Source organism: Pseudoliparis swirei, chromosome 23 (assembly GCF_029220125.1).
Source record: "Pseudoliparis swirei isolate HS2019 ecotype Mariana Trench chromosome 23, NWPU_hadal_v1, whole genome shotgun sequence".
NCBI lineage: Eukaryota > Metazoa > Chordata > Actinopteri > Perciformes > Liparidae > Pseudoliparis > Pseudoliparis swirei.
Genome location: NC_079410.1, coordinates 11,938,555 through 11,955,689, shown reverse-complemented (window position 1 = coordinate 11,955,689; position 17,135 = coordinate 11,938,555). Strand labels below are relative to the sequence as shown.

The 17,135-nt window shown below is 39.0% G+C and overlaps 1 long non-coding RNA gene across 1 annotated transcript; it reads right to left on the bottom strand.

Annotated features, from left to right (window-relative positions):
• Positions 1-6,143: 6,143 nt before the first annotated feature.
• LOC130188795 (uncharacterized) lies at positions 6,144-7,550 on the bottom strand. Its single transcript, XR_008830652.1, has 2 exons — positions 7,464-7,550; positions 6,144-7,092 (listed from the first exon to the last, which is right to left on the bottom strand). It is a non-coding gene; the product is annotated as an uncharacterized LOC130188795 (long non-coding RNA).
• Positions 7,551-17,135: the final 9,585 nt, after the last annotated feature.

The window sequence follows — 17,135 nt, the reverse complement described above, 5'->3', positions numbered from 1 at the left end:
GAGGGCACTCTGGGTGCTGACACTTCTTGTCTATCAACTCCAACAGGGGCTGTCAGCGCAGCGCATGCTCTCCCACTTGCTCGTATTGTACAGTATCAGCAGAGACAACTACAGGACAAAGAACCACAGAGCTGACAAAGATGTCTTTTAGTGGAAATAGACACACACACAGTTTTGATTGCATTTGAGTAAAGTGCTGAAGGATCACGACCACCAGGGATATAATATAAATAAATGCTGAACGTTGGTACGCGTGGATCCTGCTTGAGGATGTTTTTGTGTGAACACTGATTATTTGTTTGTTGAGGTAAGGACAACCTGTCAGTTCACAACAAAAAGAAAGACAATCTGCAGCGTACAAGTCATGTTAATAACATCCCTGTGAGAGGAAGTCAAAAAAGTCCATACTTCCCTGGAGGCATTTTATTACAGAACCCTTTTTACTTTTTCTTCTGTTCATTGCCTTCCAGCAGACAGGCACCATGGAAGTGGAGGCCTATAACGTGCTGATAGGAAGAATGAGTTGTACAGTTGTCAGCACTGGATTGATGAGAGTCGAGGGAGCATCGGTGTTGATGCTGAAGGGGTTAACGTCAGCTCTGAGGGCAGGAGGCAGTCTTTACTGGGAGTCCCATCACTGTGGTCAGTCTGGGAGTTGTTAGAAGTGCTCATTAATCATAGTCCTAATTTGTTTTTACACTGTTGTGCTGACACAGACGGAATATTATTACAGCGGTATATAGGTGGGAATCTCAATGGTCAGAGATGTCATTGTAGTGCATGTTAAAGGACCCAGTGAGGCTCTCCCACTGTTACATGCAGGGCAGGTTGAGGTGGGTGTCAGTGTGGATGTGTGAGCCCTCACTTGTCTTCATAATAGGATGTCAATTTGAGGAAAAGTGGAAAGCAAACCGTAGGTAGGCTATTAAGTGCTGCTATTATTGAAAACGGTGCAGTTAGATAACACTATATTTTAATGCATTCATTTTTAACATTATATAGGAGTAAACAAAAAGTTATTTTTTTTCAACAAAGCAAATTATCAGCGTGCATAAAGTAGATCATTTTAAAATGAGCATCAGCAAGAACGCAATATCTATGAGTGATGTTGTGAGAACAAGTATGAGTAATTTTTTACACCTGTCCTGTTTTTGGCATGTGTGCACCACATGTTACAACACATATATAAACATAGACAAGTGTGTTACCTGTTAAACCATATTCATAAGCATGATTCCCAAGGGGGGCCAGAGCTACAGACTCAATAGAGCCAAAGGGCAGCTCGGGCCTAAATGTCACCAAATGTGTTGTCTGTGGTGAATGTGATGCATTTATGTTCTCTACAATGTAAACTATGCCAAACCAGAACAAACTAAAATAGAATTTAAGTTATCATTCACACGGAACTCCCTCACAGCTCGTTTTAGTTTAGCTTTGTAACAGTCTTGAGGCTTTCCCTCAATCAGGAGATCAGCAGTTGATCCCCGTCTCCTCAATGTGTCCTTGGGAAAGACACTTAACCCAAGTTGATCCTGAAGGCAGTGCCAGCGGTGTATGAATGAGTCTCAATGGGTGAATAACAAGTAGTGTAAACAAGACTAAAAAGACACAATATACTTTAAGTCCATATCATCAGAACCCAAATTATGAACATGCTTATTTTGTTGTCACTTTTGGCAGCAACCCCAATGTGGGGTTTTATTATTGTTAGTATTCTTACATTGTATTACAGTATTCAAGCTTCACAATTTGACAGAATAATTTCTGACATTGCCTGGAAGAGTCTTAAACACTACCGTTACGGCTTACCCTGAAGATTTGACGAATTAGCTATTTCACTTTGAGTCAAAGTAGACACAGTATCAACTACTTTCTTCCAAATGTGTCTTTGAAGAATGGCTTCATCATTACTCGACAGCAGATCGTCTGGACAAGTTTCCTTCCCGCTGTATTAATAATGACGTTTCACATTGAACAAATGTAATGATCTAGGAGCTCAACCAAGAACAACACTCCACATCCCCTCCCCTTTGTGCTGGAGAAGTAGAGCCACAGCCTCATCCATCAGATTGGCTGTACATTAAGTCAGTTGATTATTACAGCATCTGAGGAAATGTCCTCCCCTTAACCAAGCTCACGGATAAGAAAACACAATGCATTATGGATATGCCATCTTTTTGTTTTGTTTTGTTTTGAGAGGAAAACGTGTTCACTGTTGCCAAAGAAAGCTGTTATAATAGTCATACAAAATTAGTGGAAACAGTTTTGTTTTTTTATTCATATTTGTTCTTATACTAAAGATGTATGTTGAGAAAAGGTCTTGTAAACTAGATAAATAAACATAATGATGTAGAAGTATGTGACTGTACTCGGAATACTAAAATACTGGCTTTATATTTATAAAACATATATATATACATATATATAACAATATTTTCACAACCACTGAATGACACAGGCATTAATGAATCAACAGTATGAGTTTATATAACTATCCAAACTTATAGGATATTATAAACACAATATTTGTATAACACCATATTCCATATTTACACAGATTTGAGATGGAAGCTAATTCTAAAAAATGTGATATTGTTAGCTACTAGACATAGTGCACATTCACATAAGTAGCCTTTTTACTTAAAGTTGTGGAAAGAGAGAGTTGAGAAAGTGAAAGACCTCATTGTTTGTTCTCACCAGTAGCAGATAAGGCCAAAGGTTGCTATGGAAACTCAGCCAACTGGAGCCAGAGTCCAATTTGGGGAAACCACAAAGTCAACATGAACGCGTGCTACGGGTTGGGAGTGTGTGTGTGTGTTGGGGGGGGAGGGGGGGGATTGTGATTTTGCAAACCATAATCAGAAGTCTAAATATATGAACCAAAATACCCATGGATATGGTGACACACCACCATTCATTTCCATCAGTTCAGGTAAACTATCATTCTGGGGCACGATGACACATTTACAGGATATAAAATGTGAGACTGTCACTGCTGCTGAAACCATATCCTTTTATTTATCCAAGGCAAGGCCAAGTACAGCAATGGTTATGTGCGTCCTTTAAATATTTTGGGAGTTGAGACATTAAGCTAATATCTTCATGGTCCCAAAAACGTCTGACATGAGGAACCGAGAAGCAGCGTCCGATGTAAGACTGGAAACACTAACGAGAGAGATTCTCATTTTTAGAAACTCCAGCCAACTTATTACTTTATAAAACATTCAAAAGTAACTTTCATATTTGCACAACTACAGTGAAATGCTGTTGTTCAGAATAGACTGTCAAATATTTTTCTACAACAGTTTATCTATGGTATTTTGGTATTTTCTTTAACTCTATTAATCTATATATGTATTACCCAATATATCTCAGTCATGAAAACATAACTTGTGTTTCATGTCCTGTTTATCAGTATTTTTCTAACCCGTGATAGCTTGAAATAAGAAAACTGTTGACTTTCCACATATCATACTGTACGATATATGTGAACACATATTCCAATGTGAGCACCTCTGTGTGAGACTCTCTGTTTTTCTTATCTGGCTGTGATTAAGATGCAGGAGGCTGACATTGATCAGACTGTGGTGGCCAAATTATGCCTAACCAGCCACAAAACTGGAGAGCAGTTAGACTCCAATTAACACAGGCCAACATGATTTCCTGGTTGCATCAAATGTCGCATGCAACTGCAATTACGTTGTAAATATTCCGCTCAGGCGCTGCGTGAACATGGCTATAGTTTTTCTTCTCCCTGAGTAGGCTTTTCATAATAAACTGGATTGTCTCTAATGAAAGTAACATGATGACAGTCGTGGATCAAAATTGACAGATTAAAAAAAGTCTATAAACGCAAGAATATAAGAACAATCTTAGAAAACAATTTCAGGTCCCAGGATGGGTCTTGTTTCTGACTGAGTCGCTAGCATATGGAATGAATAATAATAGTTTGTCCTCAAAACATTTTTAAATATAGCCACTGTAAAAAGTAAATGCAGGGCATTCTGAAAAACTACGTGATTCTAGGCATGTTTCACATATTAATCAACATAAATCAATAACTGCATGAATATTTTTCACACATCATCTGATGTATTCTGATGTATAAAGTAAATTATTGACAACTGCAGTGCCCCATTTCGGAGCAGGATGATTGCTTTCCAAGTGGAAGTGCAGATTTCAGCGTTGTTGTTTACTGAATTATGACTTCATGCATGAATGTAGAATAAACAACGACATTTTTCATGACTTTTTAAAACGCATTATGTCGTCATACAACATATTCAATCCAATGCTACAGGAGGAAAACTTTCTAATTAGCCTGTCATTTACTGACATGACAAATGTGGCACAAGTCAGTGACCAAATTATTGATCGTGAGGGTGTTTTCACACTGCCTGTTTTAGCACGGGCAACTCCTGCCACTGGTGTGGTACCCGTCCAAGAAAAACTTGTCTGAGGTCGCCACAGAACCGGAGTCTGACACCGTGATTATAGGTGGCGCTCTGGCTGAGGAAAGCTGCGGTTTTCATGTTGAATATCTGAGGAATCCATTGTGAGCTTTAGCTTTTCTTAAGTAGCTTTTGACTGAATTATTTGCCGTAGGGAGGAAATGAGCCAGTGCCTGGCTTGTTACTCAGAGTTCTATCTCAGCCAGTGGAGTGTGGATAGCCATGGATGTTGATATATTCACGCATTTTTTAAATGTGTTCATTCTTTTGAAAAGAGGATTTTGGAATAAGTCTACAAGATCCAACTATGTCTGTTAAAATGGGTACTTCTATACAAAGATTGATATGATTCAAGGAATGAAAAGATTTGAGGTGATTGACACTCTTGATGTCATTCACTTCACTTCCCTGCTAAGAGACCTTATAGGGGGAAAATACCATAATCAACACTCAAATGGAGCCACTGTGTAAGGCAACACTTGTGTAGCAGCAGAGACCTCAACGCACATTTTCAATTCAATTCAGTTTATTTTGTATAGCCCAATATAACAAATTAAAAATTTGCCTCAGAGGGCTTTACAATCTGTACACATACGACATCCCAGGACCAAATCTCTGTGACGGAGGAATTGAGATATGAAGAGCGCCTCTGGGTTTGGACAAACAATGTATTTCTATCTGAAGAGCCATAATAACAAGCATGTTGCAGTCCATCAGCTGGATACCTGCCACAAATAACTTCAACCAAGTGGGCTCTGGGGAGTCGTATCAAAAACTTCGAGGTTATTTTTTCCATCTCTTTTCAGACAGAACTGCCTTATGACATGCTACAGCAGACTCAACAATCATATACTGGACATGTAAGATCTGTGTGTGCGTGTGTGTGTGTTGGTGGTGGATGTGAGGGTGGGCTGACATATGTGTGGCATGTTTCGGGGGAGAAATATACGGTAAGCACGATGCGTGTACGAATTGTCATGACGTGTTTCGTGCTGCTTGAGACACATTGTAAACTCTATCAGTCACCCAATAAATCCAGCGGGAGGGAAAACACAACACATGATATATGGCTGTTTAATGATTGTGAGTTGAGGTGGAGGTGTAGTGGACTGAACTGAGCCTGAATGGGGTGTATGGGTTCAGCTTGAGTGGGGGTGTAATCCATTGGGACTACTCTACAGTTCGGAGAGTACCAGCCTAACATGGGGGAGACACAAGGCCCCAGTCACAAGGGGTTAATTGTAGGTGTTTAAAGAGCACATGTCATTAAAGAGCTGGTGCGTGGAAAGACTTCTATTTATACATGGCAGAGGTAATGAGGTGAAATTATTCTGTCCGACAGAGATGGGATGTGACCACAGAAGGCTGGTGGAGACTCCCCTGCCCTGGCTCGGACTCCTGAGAATGTTTTCAGTCCAAATACGGACGCTGAAACGCAAGCTCGCTAATTAATTCTCATTTACATAAAGCCAGCTGTGGTTTCCATTGCGCCCTCCAACCCAGGTGCCCTGTCACAGCAGCAGGCGATTGATTGACTAATTAATGATTCCCCAGATGCAACAATTACATTTAAATTAACTTAATAGGCCTCAGACGGTGTTATGCTATGGTTATGTTTTCATTACTCATGTTTACAGGATAACATATATAAACACAGGAATACATATAGCAAGGAACTACACGAGCAACATGAAGGCTTTTAGATAGTTTGTATTATTCTGGAACCCTGTATAGTTTTACAGTTGTATTGAGTGGGGTACACATCTGTACCTATTTGCTTGACACAAACATGCGTGTTCATAGCACTGTAGCTGCACTGTGAACAAGTAATGTGAGATTGATCCCTAGAGTGATTAAACAAGCTCCCCTTACTCCACTAGAGGGAGCAACTCCATAGGGATCACTAAGAGAGGAATACATGGCTGATATGGTATCAGTCTTACTCTCTAACAACCAGACATGTTATTATTTCTAGATATTAACAGAGGAAATTTAATTTTCTTTCAAATTCCCAGCATTGGCCATTATCACAACAGGTGAAATAACATGAGTTAAAATAACAATTAATTTTCAAAAACACTTAGATTGTGACTTTGCAATCCAGTATGTTACATTTTTAATCAATCAAGACATTTTTATAATTCTCAATTATACGTGCTCATAACTGAGTGACCTACCTGATGAAGTATTGTTGATCGTTGATAGTCAGAATGGGATTTTTAGAAACCTAAAATGTTGGGACCATCGTGTAACCGGGATACCCCTTGCTGTATTTGCAGTGTGTCTTTATCCTTTTTATACAAACATTAGTTGATCATTTTCATTTTCAGTGTTAGTGTTAGACTTCGTTATATTTGAATGACTTAATAACAAATAAAATAAAGATATCTGTAGGTTTCAATACATTTGAAAATGTATAAAATACAATGAACAATGAAAGCAATGTAATTATACTGCACCTTACGTGGTGGTTGGTTTTAGGATGCGTTTTCTTTTCTCTCTATTTGATTAATAGAATAAACTGGTCCGTGAGGTGTGGTCCCCGCCTTGTCTTTACCTCGTTGTGTGCTGAGTTTTGATGGACACTGGATGGAACGCAGCCTGAGGATGTCCACTGGGAAGACTTTATGGTTGCCAGAATCTGATCATGTAACCAAAGAAAAAAGAATACAGCAATCTGAATAACTTGCCAAAATCATCATGCAATTTCTGGAGCACTTCGAAATGCCAAGGGAAGCTGGATCTCCTTCCTTTGCTTGATGGTTTTCTTAAATTAAGGCTCGACTTCCTTTAAATCCCTGTTAAGGAGGTTTTTTCTCCCAAAAGAGGTGTTTACATTTGGAGGGGAGAAAAATAGAGAAATAGCAGAACACCAGAGAGAGGTGAGAGTCTGTGATTAATAGATGCTTACAGCAATGAAGAGTCTGTCATTCATGCAGCTCTTTCCCCTGGCGCTCAGGTTACACGGACTGAAACAGTATTTGTCCATATTAGTGAGTTCCCAGTTTTTACCCTTCCTGTCTGCCTGCTGGTGAAGGAGAGAGGCCAGAGTGCTATGGCATGACGGTCAGTGGCACCCACCCTGGATTTCCATCGGCGCCTGCTGTCCGCGCCAAGCCTGAAAAAGGTGAGATGGCTGATATATACACCCTCACAAGGCCATCAAAAATAAGTGAAAGGCCACCTCAGTCTGGATTGGTAAACTTTCAGAGGGCAGAAATGTGAATTCAAGCACGTAACCCCAACTATGAAATCCTTGTAGCACTTTGCCTCAAAGCTTGCAGCACTCAGTGAGACACATTATCTCCCTTTGTAACACGGCAGCAGAAGAGGATAAATACAACTCATCAACAGGGATGACATACTCGCAGTTGGCTCTCTCACTGTTGATAGTAAAAACGTCACGAGTCGGATGCATATTTCATTACGTTTGCTTTTGATTTAAGCACGAGGAGAGTGTCCTGCCTCAGGCAAACCCACACACAACTGTAATTCACAGCCTTTGTGTAAATATTCTTTTTGGCTGTTGTCTTTCGATTGCGTCTCAGTATGACTTTTCCAGAGGAAGGGTGACCTGCAGTCGTCATATAGCGCCTGTCTGGGACTTCATTGTTTTAATACCTCATTTCCATTTCACACAAAAAAAAACGTCCTCAGAGCAACTGACGTAGAAGAAAGGCAGGTGAGAGGCGAGGGGGATGGGACAAACAGTTCAGGAGGCCATTGTTTGTGTCCCGGTCGAAGTGGTAAATGTTGACATTTTGTCATGCGAGTCGTTGGTGTCGTTAGTCATGTGACTCTTGTGAGTTGCTAGTCAAGTGGCTTATTTGCCACGGGAGTTGTTAGTCAGTGAAGTTAATAACAACCACACTCTTCTCCTCAACCTAACTACGGTTTATTTTGAATGTGATGTGGCTAACAAGTGTACGGTTTACTGACCCACCATTACATTCATTCAATGCATTAAGTTCTGACAGCAGACAATATCTCAGTCTAGTTTCTGTTGACTTTGAAGTGAAGCCCAGCAGACAAGCTCATCACTCACGATTTAATGACTTACAACATAACTACATCGGTCTCCTTTGTCTTGGCAGATGATACGCTGCCAGCTAAAGGAAACCTGATTTTGTATTGACGGACTTAAATCCAACTAATAACCATAAACAGGTTCTAAGTCTGTGTCACATCCTGAAAACTGGGAAGTCAACAACTTAACTTTAATTTCTTTCTTTAAAATCCTTAAGAAGACTTTATGAAAGCAAGAATTATGTTAAATATAAAAAAGAGCCAAAGAAAAAAAAAGAGAGAAAAGCAGAAACTTACAATAAATTGTTAAAGACTTTATATTTTACAGCAAAGGAAAAGTAATGATTATCATTTCGTAGAAAGCAATTTTCACCTCAAAAAAACATTACTCTACTAATTTCTAATAAATGAGAATGATGTCATTCAAATCAAGGAGGTTGAGTGGTCAGAGGCTTGTGTACGCTGATAGCTGTTGGAAGTACAGTTGTGCTGAAAACTTTATATATTTCAGAGATAGAAAGTTAGCTTTTTTGCAACATTCAACCAACATGTGTAATGCACTTGGATGTATCAATATCTCTTTTCAAATTCTGATGTTTAATGACTTAGCGTACTATTTAAAGAAGAATCCTGAGGTCAAATAAGGGCCAGGGGCTGAGAACATTCAGATCCCTGGCACCTCTTTCAACCCCTAAGGAACTGCTGCTGCAGAGGAAAAATATTTCCCTTAATTCAGCCACATTTCATCAACATTAATTCCAAACGGAGTGATCAAACTTTGTTTTCTGTGTTTTGTTTTGGAAACCTTGCAATGGCCTTTTGATGTGAATCACAGGTCTGTCCTGGTTATGCAGCTGCTGGAGAGATCATCGTCTGCGTTTGCATGGCACCCGCTGAGAAGCCGAGCACCATGGGAGAGCTCTCCCAGATCATTTCCATAAATATGAGTGATGTGCCCTTTTTCCACTTTGGTGTAGGTCCCTAAGGGAGGATGTGGGGATAAGAGTGTATGCCGTAATATCCGCAGACCAATAAGTTATCTGCAAATGTATTTCTGTATTTTCTGAGATTTGTTTATTGCAGTTAAGTTGCAAAGATGAACATTTTAATGAGGACCGCCTTGACCCCGGGACATGGTAACAACTTCCTAATGAAAAGAGACATGGCTGGATGTGTCTAGCTTGTGGTGTCTTTCATATATCGGCAAACCAACATCTAAAAAAAACATTTTAAATCAATCAACAGTAAAATTATGAACTCACTCATAATTCACTAAACTCTGGTCCTCCATAAACTTCAGTAATTATTTTGTATTTACTCCTAACTATTATAGCTAAATACTTTATACCGGAGTGTCACGGTCCATTTAATCCATGACATCTTTTCTTCTATGGCTAAGCTTGCACTGTAAACCCGATATACCGGCACAATGAAATGCAAGGTCTGCATGGGTCAGAGTACAGCTAATAAAACTCAATGCGTATGCCAGTGTTGTTGTGAGACAGTGAATGAGAGGGATGTATAACTGTTTATCTTTGGATGGACTGACGGGAAAGAGCATGACAGTAGTAAAAACAACTAAGCCTCCATGTATTAAAGTCATTATTTCACATATAACATCTGTATAGAGCAAACATGTACACAATGCAGCATACGCATTGAACCACTCTATTGCTCTTGGTTGATTAAAAAAAGGGACTAAAGAAATATTGCTGTCATTTGATAGAGATTGGGTATGTGTTAGGTAAGCTCTTATCTGAAACCAAAATCAGCACTCTGGGATGGATTTTGAAGGCTCGACCTTCTAATGTGGTTAGGTCATTTTCAATGCAACAAAGTGGGAGAATAATGAAATTATTACACTTACATAAAAAAAAGCTTAATACTGAAATAAGAACACTATATTTTAAAATCATGAAAAAAAGAGCAATATTTCTGCGGCTGTCCTGGTTTAAATACATATAAAATAAAATGGGCTTTTTATGTTTCAACAAGAACTTCAGCTCACAAACTTCATGTCACCCCATACCCATTTCGGTCTTTACAGATGTTTTCCTCCTTTATGAATAATAAGGTCAAAGGGCAAGACCTCCAGTCCATGTGATGGTTTATACGGACTAAACTCGGCATAAATCTATTCCTCAGACATGAAAAGCATTTGAGTTGATTTTGGGATATTGTTCCTTCAAATGTAATTTGTAGTTCTGTGCTCACCCAGATCTTCAGGCCTCCCCTATACCTCCCCTTCATCGCTTCAACACACACTGTAAGTTCAACTGTGCTCGGGACAGTAAATCAAGCTCCTCCGAGGAAACCATTTATAAAAGCCTGACGTCCAGCTTCCTATTTCTGATTGTTGATTACACCTCAGAGTTTGTGAATACAGCTTTGCTTGTCACCTCAGGACCAGCAAAAGACAAGATTAAGAAAAGCTGTAAATTAACCACATACATTATCTATGGCCCCACATTTGATCCAGTGATCACGTCTCCTCTTTGCAGCAGCCAAAGGGAGGCCTCCAACCTGGACATGATGAAAGAGAAGAGAACGTTCATAATGACTTTAACAGCGGACTGAATCCCTACCTGGTCTTATATTAAATCACTGCTTATATTTCTTACAGCTGGCTAAGCTTTGAATGGCAACTCAGACATAAGTCTCAAACCAATGCCTAACAAAAACACGGATTATAACTCAAAATAAGTCAACATTAGTGCATCACTATTTGCATGAATGGACACATTAATATTGTTATATTCCCTCATTTTGAGTACCGCTGAGGACAAAACTCCATATAATATGCCAAGGTTGTGATTTGTTTACTTTAATATTTAGAGCCTTTTAGAGGTCAACTTTTAAGCATGACATGCAAAGAACAAAACACAATAGTCCTAAGGCTGTTTTAAGACTCAGGATCTGCAAATGAAGTGTATCAATGGCAGCATAAATCAGATTGATTAAATTTTTATAGCGACATCTCCTTCTCTCACAAAGTTAAAGATGAATCCACACAAGTGTCCTTTGTGCAGACAGGTCAGTGAACATCGCTGAGACAGGTATCGTAAAGAAAAGCGGAACTATTATTATATTTAAATATGTCCTATCCTAAATTTAATAGATCATATTTAGTTAATTGGGTAGTTTTCTGTCAATAATTGAAAATAAACTAAGACCCATCCATTTTATTCTGACATATGGTGCACGAGAAAGAAGAACACACAATGTGTATAATTCAATTACATTTGTTTGTATTGCCCAAAATCACAAATGTGCCTCTTTATAATGGAATTCAGTACTAGTTATTAAGTGATAGTATATAATGTTGTCATTCATTTGAGTAACAGCAAGAAAAAGAAAAAAAACATGTTTTATTCAACATTTAATCATTAGTACTGTACATATTCAGTCTAATTCAATGCTATCTTTTTGTTTGTTCTGTCTGTCTCTTGTTCCCTGTAAAGCGTCTTTGGGTATTTAGAAAAGCGCTATAGAAGTCCGAATTATTATATTATTATTATTAATTAAATGCAGTAAAATGAGCACGAACCTGAGCTAAATGAATTTTAGGAAAGAAATGTGGTCCCATGTTCCCATTAAAGGAGAGTTAATGAGGATTAAAAGTAGCAGAACAATATTAACATGTAATTTTCATCTGTATTTTCATGTATAATGTGTAATTTTTCTGCACTATTGCCGACATTTAGTTTTATCAGAACTATTCAAAAAACCATTTTTGTGTTCAAGCACAAAACATTTAATGAAATACTGTCTTGATGTAACATTGCTTTGCAGGTTTGCACTGCCAGTTTGTCAACGTTATTTCTTCCTTAGCTCAGACATTGCTTTAAGTCCCATCCACGCCCTACCCTAAACATGATGTAAAAAATAGGTAAAAGGCCTCTTTCATCAATAATTGATAGGTGCTTGTTTTGGTTCGGCGGCATTGTGTCACTCTTGCCACTATGCGTTAGGAATATATCAGAGCTGGAGTGGTGTGAGAAGGTGGAAACAAGTGTGTCATGACCAGAGAGAGTGGCACATACGCCATGCTTGTCAGGATGACTAATAGCCCAGGGCAACAGGTCTCGCTGTGGGGTGTTAACAATCAGCCGTGCCTCAGGTTGTAGCCTGACAGCCAGCCACATGACTTGAATACAAGTTGGTCACCTGCACGTCATATCTTAAAAGGACCTTTGTCTCAGCCAGCTTTAACGGACTGCTTTCACCTTTTTCTTGGTAAAAGATAACATTGTTACCAGGTGTTAAAAATGCTTAAATCACCTCCATTCAAGTGTATTCAACATAAATGGTCAACATAATAAAATAATAACTGAAAATGGCTTTTAAAACTATTCACCGATGACGTGAAATGAAAGACAGATCACAACACACGGATCATTTAGTTTTTCGGCTGAAACTGAGAAATCTTTATTTGACAAGTCGGCTCAGACGGCAGTTTATCAATTCAGAGTGACGTTTACACTCCCACTGACCCGTAGGGGGTAAAAGAAGAAAAGAAAACCTGCCTGTTCAACACACTGCTAACAGTATCCCTTTTACATAAAATGTTTTAAAAACATCATGGTAGTATTGGTGATACAGAAGCCAGCTCATTCAGATTACATGATTATGTTTAATCTTGTAATGTATCATTAGAGCTTTTGGGCCATTACACCAAGGGTTGTGTGATGTATTGTATAGTATTGTTCAATAATTAAGCAATATATTTAATGAAAAAAAAAATGTCTTGCCCTGTAATTATCTTGTAATATTAGACTGGGTGAAACAATATGTCAACTGCAGACAGCCACCGGTTGGACCACTTTGTTAGACGCCTTCGTGAAAACTAAGAAGCTTGTCTGTTGGCCAGCTTCCTGTTCAGCTGAATTCCGTTTCAATGAATACTTACTCTTCACTTCCTAGAACTTGTTCTGTCAACGGGGAAAAAATAAAAAGACATCTTGACAAACAAAAAATTCCCTTTATGACTTGACACAATTTCCTAAAAATAAACCTTGGAAAATAAACCCCGTTTTATTTTGTATCTTTTTTTGATCTCTCTGTATTGAAGTTGGTTGGTGGAGGCCACAAGTAGAGTTGTTTCTCCTAAGGTGTTTAGACTTAGTGGACACGTCAGCACTGCGTCACTCGGAGACCGGTTTTCTTCCAGACTTTGCAACAGTTCTTGCTGCCATGACAGTAAACTGGATATTTTGTATGTCTTGTCATGTGCACCCGATACCCCACATGCGGACAGGTCTCCTTCGTAAATATGATCTCTTCAGCAAATAAAAGGAAAAACTAAATATAAAATGTAATATTTTATTAAAAAGCTTTAAGATTATGCATTTAATTTGAAGTTTCAGTATGATTTAGTAATGTTTAAGTACCTTTAGCAGATATTTAGAACCTCAGGTTTGCTGTTGTTTTAATATCCATTGTGACATAATGGAATTGCACAACATGCACCTGAAATGCGATGCACCTGAACATGCTGTGTAGATGCAGACAGGTTTACAGATATGTTGTACAGACACCTATCCATGACAACACATTAAAAGTGTTACGGTAGAGCTCAGGTTTGTTAAAGCAGTGTTAACAGCCTATTAGTCATGAGTTGAGGTGGTGGACTTTATGGTGCCCTGGAAGACAAGCGTTTTTCAGTGGCATTTTATTTTCCAGGTGTGTTAAGCCGCTTTTATAATGTGTGGGCAGACAGCCTTGCCCACCCTGTAAACAGTTATGGAGAAGACAATAAAAAAGGACCACCAGAAATTTGTTGTGAGATTTAATTGACTTATATTCAATTGGTGAGTGCTGGTCAGCCACTTCAGTTCATAAAATAGGTGTTGCTGTTTTAAAATGTAAATGTGTAACATTTCATACTATGACAAAATACAAAATATGCCAGTTTCAGTGCAGTCACCTTGCTCCTGTGGTTTTTGCCACTAACATTTGTTTTGAGGGATTTGTTATGCACCAATCTGATTGGACCAAATTCAAACATGTGTCATATGTTGCCGTAGAGAGAGAGGACCCAAATGCCAACATAACTTCCAAAGCAATAATTAATTCTGAATTACAACTAGATAGGTACCACAGGACGACAAACACAATCCAAACGGTACAAAGCCACACTGGGGAAAGACTCGAACAGGGTTTAAATACACAGGAAGGCGGAGGTGATTGGACAACGGGGAACGAGACACAGGTGGACACAATGCAATCACACAGAAGGAAACAATCAGGACCAGGGCAGACAATCACAGGGAGACAGACGACACAAGGACTTCAAAATGAGATACAAAACAAGACAGAAACTCTGAGTCATGACAACATGAAGAGTTGACTTTTGTGTCATGCTACTTCACATCCATTCATATTAATCAATAAGTTTAATGCAATGTTTTCAATTTGTGCATGCAAAAACCTGAAAACGCTGGAAGTTCAAAAAAGTCAATATATAGCATAATAACTTTTCCGCGAACGGAGAAAATATGGTGTATATGTATGAACTTAATGCGACCCAGTGCAACGGTGAGACAAACAAATGTCATATACGTGGAGCAATAATAAGACTCAAAATAATACATACAACCAACTGATTAATTTTGTCCACCTCCCAATATACAAAAAACAGTAGTGGATGGAAATGGCCATGAATTTGCATCTCCCTGTGTTTTCATTTCCGGATTGTGCTTTTAAAACATGTAGCAAGGTGACTTGTGCTTGACTACAATCTAGCATAAAGCCATGCTACGTTAAAATCTAAATGATACGTGTATCATATTTTTCTCAAGGCAGTTGTTTTTGTGAGTCATGCAGAAATCGGAGGGAAATAAATTTCCTCCAATCCAGAGATGTGACTGCCTGAGGTCTTGGCAACGTCCACCACAGTCTGGGAAAAAACTCCACCGAGCACTTGTGATTAAGTGTCTTTATTTAAGCCCATGAACTCAAACGAGCAATCAGAGCCAAACCAAGGCCCCAAACTTCCTCAAAATCATGCTGCTGGAAGCACTGAAGAGTGTTACTGAACCGACTATCACCATTTCTCTCCTGTCAGCTGCTACTCCATAATATACTTTAGTTGTTACATTCGCTCACGTTGCAAACTTTGCAATTAAACAAAATACATTTAGCTTTTTCTTTTGAAGTAATATTGCCATCATTTATTTTCAGAGCGAGGCAATACTTTGACATTTGACTAATTATTCAACATTTTGTTTCATTATTGTAGCACACAAAGGAATTATGTATAATTATGTCCATGTCCTGTTCTGGTATATCGTGTTTTCCTCTAAACAGACAGATCTGGGACATTCTGTCCCTTGGCCTCAATCCAGACGTTTGCAATGGCCTCATTTAATTGTTCTGATGTGCCATCGTGGCTGTAGCTCCCTGTATATTCAAAAAGGTTCATGCACTTATACAAAATAGCAGAACTTTTTGATTCATCCGTATTATTGGTGTAAAATCTGCAATACGTTAAGACTTCAGAAGCTGGTGCTTTTGGAATGAAGAGAGAAAAGTAATCATGTCTGGATGATGAAGCGTGTTTTGCTTTCTGTGGTTTTTGTGAATGAGTGAATGCGCTGTGTGCTGTCAGCCCGCTCTTGTCTCGGCCTGTTTGACGGTGAAATTCCCACATTCTCTCTGTCTTGCTCACATCACTTCCTCTGATGAGCAGATAATGTCAAGGAAGTTGGATCATGGACATGTTTTTATTTAGTCTTGTTCTAAGATTCTATAATGTGCTATAATGTGATAGAAAAATAAATACACTGCGGCCCTAAATAAACAACGGCTCCATTGAACTGTATACTTTATGATAAGATATAAGACATGGGATTGAAGAGATGTGATTTTATCTGCCTATTTGTGACAACAGGTACAATATGACACCAGCTGGGTGTGAGGACCTGTGTGGGTGTGCAGATATGTTAGAATACACGAGGCCAGAATTCCCCGCATTAAACACAATACACCTCAGGGTGATTCAGTGGCATTAACTCGTGCCACCTGGTCTGTGTGGTCAGCTCAGATGTTGAGGGAAGACCAGACACAACCAGGAAACACTAGGCCACTGGTATGATTGTGTTTGAATTTATATTATAAAAAAAGTTTACAAAATAAAACAAGGGTCAATTTATACAGAATATATAGTTGCATATTAGAGCAGTAGTAGGCTACAGGTTTACAAAGACTGACACTAGTTTTTCAGATGTTTTATGAAGTTTAAAATATATAAAGGTGCATGAAAAAAGATGGGAGCATTTTGATTGCCACTATATGCCTTTCAATATGGCGACAGCCAAGAAAGTGGGAAACGGTGCGAACAGCGTAAACTACAGCAAACATGCTGACTGAGCTAACGGTGTTTACCTGAGGGGCAACCGGAGGGTGAGGGACACGTCCCCACGATAAAGCGGTTGGTCCGGACGGCGTCATCAGCTGTAGAGCAGCAACATTGAGCGAGCCAGTGTGGCACGCTAGAATGCATAAACATGCACTAAAAGCACACGCAGCCGGCCCGGCTATGTAAACAAAGCCAGGAGAAGCCCAGGATAACAACACACACAGAGAGAAAGCGACTTTATTCTCTTCTCAGGTAGACACTACTACACTATATCTTTATATTGCTCTTTTAAGCCTTAA